Below are 13,407 nucleotides of genomic sequence, written 5' to 3' on the forward strand. Positions count from 1 at the left end.
GCAACCATTTAATGAATAATAGAAATTAGAGGGTCAACCCATTCCATTAAAGCCAACTTAATTTGGCATACCTTTGGAAAGAAAATATTAATAGTTGGATATGAAGTACTAGAGAACAAGAGTGTGACGTTGTAAAATATTTTCAACTTTTGACAAATTTCATTTACCATTTTCCAATGATGTGCATTAGGCAATACTGACTCTCTCGTTGTGACAGTCAATCAAATACATCTTTGTATTGTATGACTATTTGAAGCTTAAAAAATATAGAATTTCACCAAGTGACAGTCAATCAAATACATCAGGAACTAATTTTCTACTAAATGGAATACTCAAGTGAGCTCATGTCTTTATAATTTTTTCTTCTCTTTTAGGTGTTATTGTCTAATAATTGGCACTTTCTCTAACTTTTTCAATGACATTACCAATTATAGACAAACCAACCTTCGCAATTAAATCAATATATGTGCACAACACCGTATGTGAAATAATTGGCCAACCAAAATAAGAGACTTAGGTGAAATCTTATCTAAAATGCGTTTAATCATAACATCATTTATAGTATAATTATCAACTGTCAAAGTAGAAACTTTTCTATCTAAATTCCAATCCATTAAACATTGAACCAACATTTCACCAAGAACTTGACTAGTATGAGGAGTAGGCATATACATAAACCTATTTTGAAAGACCAAATTTTAATAATGTAGTCAATAAGAACAAAGTTAATGTACAAATAGTAGTATGATGTTATTACCTCACAAGTTGACTTTGTAGTCTACATAAATCATCAATAAAGTGAGCTATTATAGTCATGTATCCTCTATTTTAATTACTAGCACTCCATATATTCGTTGTAATTGCAACTCAATTTGAATCATTGACAGTAGTAATTTCATTTTCTTTTTTTCTTCATTATACTCCTCATACTGTCATTTTTTTAGAGTTCTAAGAAACTACCTTGAATAGAGGTTGTTAAGCAACACAAAAATCTTTAAAACCAATGTCATCAAACATTGACATTGGATAATCACGTAGGATTTTCATCTTTCGAAGTGCATGCCTAGTTTTAAAAATACTTGTTTTATGTCTCGTGTTGTTCGAAGCTTACAAGTCTTAAAATGATTTTGCAAATGCGATGTACCCTGCCTTCGATCACTCAAAAGCCTTTTCTGAAAATAATTGCATACAACTTTCCAATTTTCATATATTTTTTGTCTCTTAAAATGATTCCAAACATCTGAAATTGACTTCTTTGAATTCACAGTTGGAGTTGAGCTTTCCATTTCACCCGGAATTAAATTTATAGGAACATCATTTTACTCCTTAAGATTTGATTCACCTACATTTAGTTATACAAATTGTTCTTGTTCTTATTGATCATCCATAGGAATAGGAGTAAAGGTTTCTTGAATGGACATTGATGTGGCCACAATTGAGATGAAGTGAGGATGAGTATAATTAGAAAATCCTACAATTAAGAGACAAAATAATTAAAAACCACAAAGGAATTAAAAAGGTGAGACAAAGTAATTAAAAAATTATAGCTTTTCCTTGAAATATTTTCATGAATTTTCAAAAAACAAAGACAAAGAAATATTTTCATGAATTTTCAAAAAACAATATTTTCTTGTTTTATAAGGGAAATCCATCTCGATAACTAAGTTAATGGATAAAGATGCATACATAGTCATGAGAATGTTAGCGAAAAACATAGAGATGTGAAAGTAGGCTAGTGAATAATTTGGAATCTCTAATTCTATGGTGGGTTGTAATAAAAATATAAAGCACTAAAATTTATGCGTACTATCCCAACTATAAGTTACAAAGCACAAACTTAACTAGAGTTGTGAAGATTAAATAATCAGCTTATATTTGAGTTTTTGCCTTCTTATATTTGACAATGGTTGAAGTTCATGTATTTACACTGGTCCCATTTCAAACAAAATCCCTTTGGCACCCTTGTTGGTCAAACCTTAATTTTTCTTATCAAGAGTTTTGAACAAAATGAATCCATAACTAAACCAAAAATAAATAAAACATGCTCAATCAAGTGTCACACACGATATTGCAACATAGCAACACAATATAATTCACAATTCATTGATACTATCATTCTTAATAAATAAACTCAAAGATAAGAAACTTCGTACTCTTTGTGAGTGAGCGTGAGAGAGTGCAAATGAGAAAATTTAAGAGTGAGTGAGTGCGAGACTTTGGTGAGTATGAAACTAAAGCTATCATATTTTGGGTTTTAACTTTTAGTAAGTATTATTTCAAAATTCGTGTGTAAAATTAGTAGGTCAATTTTTTTAATTACCTACGAAGCCTATACCATTACCTACGAATAATACCCTTCACAAAAATTCATGTAATAACACGCCAAATGTACCTACGAATTTTACATATGAAAATTTGGCAGGAAAACCTTTTTTTACATTACTTACAAAAAAATTTGTATGTTTCTCAATGTTACATATTCATAGGTAAAATCCGAATGTAATACTTGTAACATCCCGATCGGATGTTATGAATTTAAATATTAAAATAAAGAAATATAATTAAACCGCATTTAATTAAATATCATTTCCTCAAAAATGCGGGAAATTTTAAAACTTTAATTACCTCAATAATAATCCAAAATCCATAATAATAAATACTATTATAATTATCAAAAGTCTAATAATATCAATGATTACAATTTATTAGAAATCATAAAAGCAATATAAAAACTCTGAGAAAATCCTTCTCCCAAGTCTAGCCCTGCTCCGGCTCTATGCCTCACCAGACCCACCTACAACATCATCTGTGTAACATCCCTACCGGATATTACTAAAAAAAATAACAATTTATATAAATAATACCTCATTTATTAATGAACCATTTCCCTTAACGCGAGAAATTTAAACTTTAAACATCCATAATAAATTATTAATAGTCAACTATTCCAAAGTTCACCTTTACAATTTAAATAACCATAAAGTAGTAAAAATTCAATAATTCTAAATTACATGAAATTTAAATAACATGCTTTATAAAAATTCCCCACGTCACTAGCCTCACTCTCCGCCACTATGCATCTCCTAGCTCACCTGAAACATCATCTGCTCCCGGATAAAAAGTCATTCGATCATCGCCACACACAAACAGATAGGGTGAGCTATGCACATAAATATAATCAAATATGAAATTAAATCCCCAGCTCATTCATAAGTAATCATTTGTTTATTTTCCAAAAACACCCACATTCCCACACTCATAACCAATATGAGTTCATGCATGTATTCTAACTCTGGGATTTCATGTGCCTCCACGACCCTCCTTGCTCGTGATCCAACCTACAAGCCTATCCCGCTTGTAGTCTTGCTTCACGAACTTCCTCATCCGTCATCCGAACTCCTCGCTCGGACCTGGACCGCATACCCGTTTTTCCTACTATGAACTCCCTCGCTCATAGCATTCTCAAGTTGAGCATGAATTGAACTCCCTCGCCCATTCATCCCAACAAGAGTACCTCCGGTGAACTAAATAGTTCACATTCCGTATGCGATCCACCCATCACGAACTCCTCGCTCGCGACTCATTCCAAGCACATCCCACAATGCTATGGACTTAGTCCTTCAAGCCCAAACATCACCAACACAAGCATAAAATCCCTAGAATTTAGGAACAAAAAATAAACCAGCTCAAATAACTCACACAAACATAGATAATGCATCATTCTCGCTTAAGCCAGGGACCTTCGCCCAGGCTAGACCTTCAGCCTCGCTTAAGCTAACCCAAATCGCTTGAGCGAGCGTGTAACAATGGTTGTACCACTTCATCTCGCTTAGGCGAGCTCTTCTCGCCTAAGCGAGACCCTAAGTCATTCAATACACAAATCTCCTCGCCTGGACGAGGATTCAATAAAAAAAAATCAAGTCTCATCGCGACCTCGCTTAGGCGATCCATTCTCGCCCAAGTGAGTGTATATGTCGCTCAACACTCCAAAACCCCTCGCCTGGGCGAGAAGTCGCGCTCAAAACGTCCAGGTTTTCTCGCGACCTCGCTTAGGCGAGCCAATCTCGCCTGAGTGAGAGAACGTGTCGCTCAACTCCTAACTTGGTCGCCTGAGCGAAAAACTCAAACCAAAACCCTAAACGAGCTTCTGCAACTCTCGCCTAGGCGAGAGAGACTCGCTCGGGCGAAACTTGTAGAGTTTCGCCACTGTTCATGCACCAACAACACCAAAACTAGGCCAAAACGCAATTCACACATTCCCAAGCATAAGATAATGACCAACAAACATCAGAACATGTTATTTCATCCATTCAAAATACCCCAACTCGAGATTGAACCATCTCTAACCATTCCATACCAAAACCCTCACTCCCTAATCAAATGAAGCATAAAAAGGTTTTGCAACTAAACACAACCAAGCCAATTCTTAAACACAGTGCACATAATCCAGAATTCATACAATACAGATTTCAATGGAGATTATAATGGCACAGAACCATATACAAATCATGAAATTTACACACGCAAAGGATAACTCCCCTAACCTGGAGTTCGTGATTAAAATTGAGAAGAAAAGAATGCTTCTCCTCAAGCCTTCTCCAAATTCACCTCTTGTGCACCCAAAACTCACCACTCCCAACCCAAATTTCGTTCTCCCTTTGAATCCCAAAAACAACAACTATAGAAACCCTTTCTTTTCCCCTAAATTTGCCTTTTATAGGTCTTTTAATGTTGGTTTAAGGAGCTAAAACGAAAATTGGTTTCATTGTGGGTTTAATACATATTCAATGGTAATTACAAGATGGTTTTCTAGACCCTCTTGGCTGCCCCTTCTGCTAGGGTTCCCTCTACCTTTTCACATTCATTCCAAGCTAAATTTGGCAAAAATAAAGGTTAATCCTGTCTATCAAGGTTTGAACCCGTGACCTTCCACTTATAAGGCCAAAGCACAACCACTATGCCAATTCATATTTAGTGATAACTATTATAATCCTATAATTATGATATCACTCGCCATTCACAAATATATTATCAAAAATAACACAAACCATAGGACTCAAACCCAAGTCCTTTCACACAAACCAAGTACTCTCAACCACTTGAGCTAGTATTCTTTCATGTCACATCAAACAATATTTAATGTCATAAAGGCTCCTACTACCTGCATTTATTAATTAATTAATTATTTAATTAATTAATTTTCACGGGTCTTACAATCTGCTCACAGATACCACGTTTACAATCATCGTCACACACAAGCAGATAGGGTGAGCTAACAGAATAAACATATATACAATACATTTATATATACAACACAATCACACCAAAGGAATTCCATCCTTTGATATCATCCCACATGGCCACAACCATGTTAACCGTGTTCTACGTCTTCTAATGATTACCTCAGGATGTCTTGCTGCCACACCTGTCAGCCACAATTGATAGAGCATGTGCCGGAAATCATGCTACGGATCACACACCGTAACGCCAGGTGGATTTCCCAATACGAACATAGTTCGTAATGTCCCAAGACTACCAAACTCGTCAGCTAATTACTGAGGAGGGCAATCTATCCGGATCCATCCGTGCGGGCCACAACCAGCACACTCACATCGACAAGACTCGCCAACCCGAACCACAACTCAAGAGTTTCTCGTGTTCATCCGCCATCCCAAGCCATAACTCAAGATTTGTCATTCTGAGCCACAACTCAAGGAATGCCACGTGCTTAATTCCTATCTCGAGCCATAATTCAAGGGATACGTTCCGAGCTACAACTCAAGGAACACCAACAAGCCAACCTTTAAGTTATCCTAGAAGCCTTGTAGACCATGCAAATCACGCAAGCAAAAATATAATTCTGCTGTAGCAATATCGCCTGGCGCTGCTCACAAGGTGCCAAACACCTTCCACTTCCAAACCGTCTTGAGAGTATGATGAGTTTGAACCTTTGCTCTCATTAAGTGTTCAAATTTTGGGGATTTAATCTCATTTTTGCGCTTAAGAATTGATTTTAGTTGCATAATATATTTATTTTGGAGGGTGACGGCTGCGACATGGAGATGGTGGGTGAGAAGGAAAATTAGGGTTAGGGTTTTGGTTGTGTGAAGAAGATAGGGTGATGAGGTTTCATTCCATGATTGGGTAGCTTAGTGAGTGGAGGATTGATGACGTGGTAAGTTTTAAGTGGTTATTTTAGTGAGTGGATGATTGATGACGTGGAAATCTTTAATTGGTTATTTTAGTAAGTGGAGGATTCCCACGTGGTGTAATCTGGTTGAGTGAAGGTTAAGTGATATTAAGGGTGCAAAATAGTAAAAAGAAGGGGTGCAGAACAGAGTCAGAAGACCCAATTTTAGGAGGGGTGTGAAAAATAAAAATTGGAGGTGCATTTAACTCCAAAAATATTCCTTTTCAGAATTAGATGACCAATTGCAGAAGGGGGTGTAAAAATAAAAATTAGGGTGCATTTAGCTCCTGAAATATTCCTCTCCAAAATTCTGATTTTTGGACTTATTTTATGACTTGAAATATTCCCAATTTACACTCTTAAGGACCTAAATTAAATTCTGGTTGCATTATTAAACGATAAGAATATTCAATAATATATTATGCAACTAAAATCAATTCTTAAGCGCAAAAATGAGATTAAATCCCCAAAATTTGAACACTTAATGAGAGCAAAGGTTCGAACTCATCATACCCTCTAGACGGTCTGGAAGTGGTAGGTGCTTGGCGCCTCGTGAGTAGCGCCAGGCGATATTGCTGTAGCAGAATTATATTTTTGCTTGTGTGATTTGCATGGTCTACAAGGCTTCTAGGATAACTTAAAGGTCAGTTTGCTGGTGTTCCTTGAGTTGTAGCTCGGAACGTATCCCTTGAGTTGTGGCTTGGGATAGGGGTTGAGCACGTGTCATTCCTTGAGTTGTGGCTCAAAATGGCATCCCTCGAGTTGTGGCTCGGGATGGCAGATGAACACGAGGAACTCTTGAGTTGTGGCTCGGGTTGGCGAGTGTTGTCGGTGTGAGTGTGTTGGTTATGGCCCGCATGGATGGGTCTAGATAGATTGCCCTCCTTAGTAATTAGCTGACGAGTTTGGTAGTCTTGGGACATTACGAGCTATGTTCGTATTGGGAACTCCACATGACGTTACAGTGTGTGATTCCTAGCATGGTTTCCCGCACGTGCTCTATCGGTTGTGGCCGATAGGTGTGGCAGCAAGACATCTTGAGGTACTCACTAGAAGACATAGAACACGTTTAACATGGTTGTGGCTATGTGGGATGATATCAAAGGATGAAATTCCTTTGGTGTGATTGTGTTGTATATATAAATGTATTGTATATATTTTTATTCTGTTAGCTCACCCTATTTGCTTGTGTGTGGCAATGATCGTATACGCGGTATACGTGAGCAGATGATGTTGCAGGTGAGTCTAGTGAGGCATAAAGCCGGAGCGGGGCTAGACTTAGGAGAAGGATTTTCTCAGAGTTTTTATATTATTTTGATGATTTCAAATAAATTATAATCATTGATATTATTAAACTTTTAATAGTTATAGTAGTACTTATTATTATGGATTTTGGATTATTGTTGAGGTGATAAAAGTTTTAAAATTTCCCGTGTTTTTGGAGAAATGACATTTAATTAAATGCAGTTTAATTATATTTCTTTATTTTAATATTTAAATCCGTAATATTCGGTTGGGATGTTTGTCGCAACCGGAATCGCGACGGGACGACGAACCAAAAAAATAGAAAACGAGTTTGAAAAAGAGATTTGGAGTCGCCACCATAGTTATTCTGGAAAACTATGGAAAACCATAAAGATAAGACAAGTCTGCGAAAAACCAGATTCTGGATCCGAGAGTCGGTTACGCGTAAGGAAGGTGTTAGCACCCTACAGCGCCCGCCCGAGGGCGGTACCTATAATTAAAAATGCAAAGTTGACGTGATTTTTAAAATGTTAATTTTCCCCAAAATTAATAAGACAATAATGCTAAAAAGAAACAAAAAATATTTTTTAAAATTTTTTTGGCCCGACAAAGATTGACCTTGGTCCTACGTATTCTCATTCAAAATGAGAAATCAGGGTTACGTAGTTCTTTAAAAAAGACTTTTGTTTGAGAATGTTGATATTTTGTATTTTGAATTTTTTTGGTGTTTTTGAGATTATTTGAAAATACGTGTCACACAACGCGGGCGGTCGGACAAACACTAAAAGAGAAAGAAAACTATTTTTGGTATTTTTTGAAAATAAGTGCCACGCGGTGCGAGCGATCGGACAGACACAATAAAGTGAAAGAGAATATTTTTTGTTTTTTTAGATTTTTTATTTTTTCTATTTTTTTTTTGCAATTTTTGATAATTTTCAAATATTTGTTTTTTTTAGAAATAATAAAAAAAAATAAAAAAACGAAAATAAATAATAATAATGAAAAAGTAAATAAATAAAAAGAAACAAATTAATTAAGAAGGATGAAAGTGGAAAACAAAATACGAGGGTACATGAGTAATTAGTGAGAGGTACATGAAGTAAATAAGGTGTCTTTATTAAAAGTGTGGATAAAAATAAAACAAGTCTAAAATAGGAATAATACACAAATGAGTGGTGGAGTTAGTCAACTTAGGGGTGCAGGAAGTAGTTACTAGAGGTGTGTGTAGTGAAACATAGGTTGCAATCAGTAACAACAAAGGGTCAACAACAGGCCCAAAACAAACAAGGGATTTGGGAGTGTGCAGAGATTAAAAATGGGGACACGTGAGCACCATGGAAGCTCAACCTCCGGCCTTCGCGACCCAGATCGTTACCGCCGCGCCCCAAGCCTTTCATTCTTCTTCTTGCGCGAGATAGATGCTCAAGCCTTGCTCCCTCTCTTCTCAGGCTCAACTCGCGCTGCTCTCGTGACACCCAGGGTTGCTGCGATTTGTGCATGTTTTCCGTTCAAAGCTTTGAACCGCCGGCGGCCTCGCCGTCGGCGATGGTTTCTACTCCTTTGTTCATCTCTGTGCTATGATTGGATGTGACTGATCGGAGAAAATGAGACTGGAATGGGGTTCTGATTCGGTATGAATGGAGATTGCAGAACAATGAGTGGTTTACGAATGTATTTGACTCTGGTTATTTGCTTGTATGTTTTATTTGCAGGTTGAAATGGTGGTGATATGAATTTGAGGTGGTGGTTCTATAAGTGCGGCGGGAAGGTGGTGATAACGGGAAGGATTGGTGTTTGTGTGTATTTGGCTGCCTTTGGGAAATGGAGACGGTAGGGATAAATGGAGGTAATCTGTGGCTATGGGGTTCGGTTGGGAAGTGTCTGTGGAAGGCTAGAAGATAAAGCTGGTCATGTTATGTGTGTACAGGCGGAGGAGAGGAGAATAGAATGGTGAAGGCGGAGGAGAGGAGAATAGAATGGTGAAGGCGGAGGAGAGGAGAATAGAATGGTGAAGGAGGATGGAGTGTATTACGTGACATTGATGTTAGTCGCTGTAGTTAGACTCTGATTCTTTGTTTTTTTTGTTTTTATTCAGATGGCATAAACATAATGTAAATGGAAACCCCAACATCACAACACAGGCGTATGAATCAACAAGCAAAAGAGCACAACAGAACAACACAACATAACATCATATTCGGTCATTTAACCATGCACAACAAGTCACATACATTTTCAGTTCATTTCCATGGCAGCGATACTTACCTCTTGATGCTCCTTCACTCGTGCAACCCCTTTCTCTTTTCACTGTGGCTTTGTCTTGTTCTCCCAAACCTCTGCGATCTCCCCCAACTCTCCTTTTTTTGTTTTCCTTTTTTTCTTTCAAAATGTGTTTTTTCCGCCCTATATGAACTGTATTTTTGAAATGGTATCTTCTCCCCCCTGCGAGTGAGCTGCCCCTTGTGCCAGAGTCCCCCCCTTTTTCAAATGGTTTGACCGTTGTTCTTACCATGCCAGTTTCCTCTTTCGCTCATATTCTGTGCTGGTTTTAGAAAAGGGCCAAAAGTGAGATGCAGGTTGGCTTTTGCCATTCCACCGGCGCTGCCACGCAGTGATACACCTCCCCACCATTTCCTTTCTCATGCCAAGTCTCAAAAGTGCAGAGAAGGTGCACCATTGACTTTCATTTTACTTTTTCTCATTTTTATTATTTTCACTTTTTTTATATTTTTTCAAAAGGTATAAATATACATTTGGTATCCAAACTTTTTCGGAAAGTTCAATGTGGTACCCAAATTTTAGGAATGTTCAATTTGGTACCCCAATTTTCTAAAGAGGTTCAATTTGGTCCTCTCCGTTAAGTTGAAGTTAACACCGTGTCCGTACAGGACACGTGTCAAGCCATGAAATTTTTATTTTTTTTTTATTTTTTTTCAAAAAATTAATTTTTTTTTCAAAAATTATTTTTTTTTTCAAAAAATTTAAAAAAATGCCACGTGTCAGTTTATCATCGTGCCACGTGGCAGTGTAATAGTTGTTTTCAATTTAGTACCCCAATTTAAATTTTTGGTTCAATTTAGTACCCCAATTTTTTAAAATCGTTCAATTTCGTCATCTTCCATTTGAGACCAAATTAGTAAATAAGCTTAATTACAACCTATATATACATGTTACAATAACTTTTTATAATATATATACATCAAATCATTTCACCTAAATACTTAAATTATTTTATTTTTTTCATTTTAACCTTTGTAATTTTTTATATATGAAATTTTTTACACTTGTAAAAAATAAAATAATTTGAATATTTAGGTGTAGTGATTTGATGTATAAATTCAAAACAATTATTTTAACATGTTTATATAAATTATAATGAAGCTTATTTACTAATTTGGTCTCAAATAGGAAAGGACGAAATTGGATCATTTTAAAAAATTTGGGTATTAAATTGAACCAAAAATTTAAATTGGGGTACTAAATTGAAAACAACTATTACACTGCCACGTGTCATGCTTGTAAGCTGCCGCGTGGCACGATGATAAACTGACACGTGGCAGTTTTTTAAACTTTTTGAAAAAAAAAATTAATTTTTTGAAAAAAAATTAAAATTTCATGGCTTGACACGTGTCCTGTACGGACACGGTGTTAACTCCAACTTAACGGAGAGGACCAAATTGAACCTCTTTAGAAAATTGGGATACCAAATTGAACATTCCTAAAATTCGGGTACCACATTGAACTTTTCGAAAAAGTTTGGGTACCAAATGTGTATTTATACCTTTTCAAAAAGAATAAAACAAAATAAAATAAGAAAAGTAAACAAAAATATTAAAATTTAAATTAAAAGTTTAAAGATAAAATTAAATAAAATAAAAAGGATAAAATAAAATAAAATAAAGCAAGATAAAACTAAATAAAAATTAAAAATGGGATGAAAGTAAAAGTAGGAATATATCTATATACAAATCAATGCTCACTTTTTCCTATTTTTCCCTTCTCCTAATTATTTTAAAGGAAATTTTTATTTCTTACTCGGACGAAATTGGGTGTTGACAGCTGCCCCTCTTTACTTAGATTTTACCGATAATATAAAAATTAACTTTTCATAATATCATAGTAAAAGATAAGTAAAGACAGAAACACTAATTTCGTTCGTGTTTTGATAAGGAAGAAGGTGAATAAAAACTGATTTAAAGAAATGTGAAGACCAAATCTAAGAAGAGGGCCAACATCCAGAAAAAGAAGTGGATTCAACCAAGTATTTTTCAGAAAGAAAGAAATCACTGACCATTCTATCAGAGCGGGTCATGATGTCAAACAAACTTTTAAAATTTTGTCTTCTTCTCTTTTTTTTTATTTTTATTTTTTCAAATTTTTTTGAAATTATGTTGTTGTTTTTTTTTAAAGTAAGAATTTTTCTTTTTCTCCTTTTTTTTTTTAATTTCGCTTCATCTTGAGATTTTTTTTATGTGCTTTCATGTTTTGAGACATTTTTTTTGGTTTTTTTTTTTTGAAATTTTATGTGTGAATTGGACCATTCCTAGGGAGAGGGTTTCTATGTAAAGAAATCGATAACCATTGCCTTGTAGAGGGTCTCGATGTAATCAAGAAATCAATGACCATTGCTTTGTAGAGGGCCTTGATGTGAAGGAATCGATGACCAATCCCACGGAGAGGGTCTCGATGCAATGTTGATTTGATCATTCCAAAGGAGCGGATCTACATCTGGAAGGATTCGATGACCATTACAAAGTAGAGGGTTTTGATCTGTCAAACGATTTAGCCAATCCTAAGGAGAAGGCATAGGAAACGATGACTACTCTCACGGCGAGGGTCTCGATACGACACATTGGATTTGACCATTCCAAAGGAGAGGGTCTTGATGTAAAGAAATCAATGACCATTGCCTCGCAGAGGGCCTCGATGCAACCAAGAAATCAATGACCATTGCTTCGCAAAGGGCCTTGATGTGAAGGAATCGATGACCAGTCCCACGGAGAGGGTCTCGATGCAATGTGGATTTGACCATTCCAAAGGAGGGGGTCCTTGTCCGAAAGGAAAAACCTGAGGTTTGATTTTGATGTATCGACAAACATCACATGAATGCTTAACATTGGCGAAACTTGTGCAAAACATTTGTCCTGACTGAACTTTTGAGTCCATTCTTGTAACATGATGAGATGCATGAATGCATGGATAAAATTCATGTGAAGCTTTTTTTTTTTTACGTGATGATGTAAAATGATGAGATGGATGTATGGGTAATATTCATGTGAAGCTTTTGTTTTTTTTTTTTTGTTTTTTTGTTTTTTTGTTTTTTTTTCAAAGATGCTCTTGTTTTGGAATTAGTTGTCAACGTTGTTGTCAAATCCAACGCATGTTCAAGTCACGTTTCTGATATTATGTTCAAGCAAAAATAGTGGGGAGTGGTGAAAGATCCTAGTGCACTTTGCAAAACTATGAGTTTAATTTCTTCCCTTTTTTTTTGCGCGTCATGCAAAACATACTAGCTCGAACTCACGAATGAATGAGGGATAGGAACCAATTTTGTAAGAGGCTGAACAATTGTTCAGGGGCAACATTACCGGTGGTCAGGTTAATACTCGAGAAGAAACATGCAAGGCTTAAAAATTGCCCCAGTTTTGTTGCGTTGGGCAAGAGCGTAGTTTGATGAGACGGAAAGGATTGCCCCAATTTGAATCTTTTCCTTAACTCATAGGCTGATGGGAAATTTTTCCTCCATTTTTTTTTGTCGTCAACCGTTTACTTTTGTCCACGAGTTAAGCTCATGAGAAGATCAAAACAAACATTCTTCAATCGATGTGGACTTTTCTTGGCTTGTAGCGTGGCTAGGGGTTAAGAGGTTTATGAAAGAAATGGTTTATAAGGCCCAAGTATGAGTTTGCAAGTATTAAGTTTGGAACAAGAATCATTTGCATGACACCCTGTAAGCCTTTCACTTGGAATTT

Source organism: Vigna unguiculata, chromosome 1 (genome assembly GCF_037176805.1).
Source record: "Vigna unguiculata cultivar grain cowpea cultivar isolate G323 ecotype 2 chromosome 1, ASM3717680v1, whole genome shotgun sequence".
NCBI lineage: Eukaryota > Viridiplantae > Streptophyta > Magnoliopsida > Fabales > Fabaceae > Vigna > Vigna unguiculata.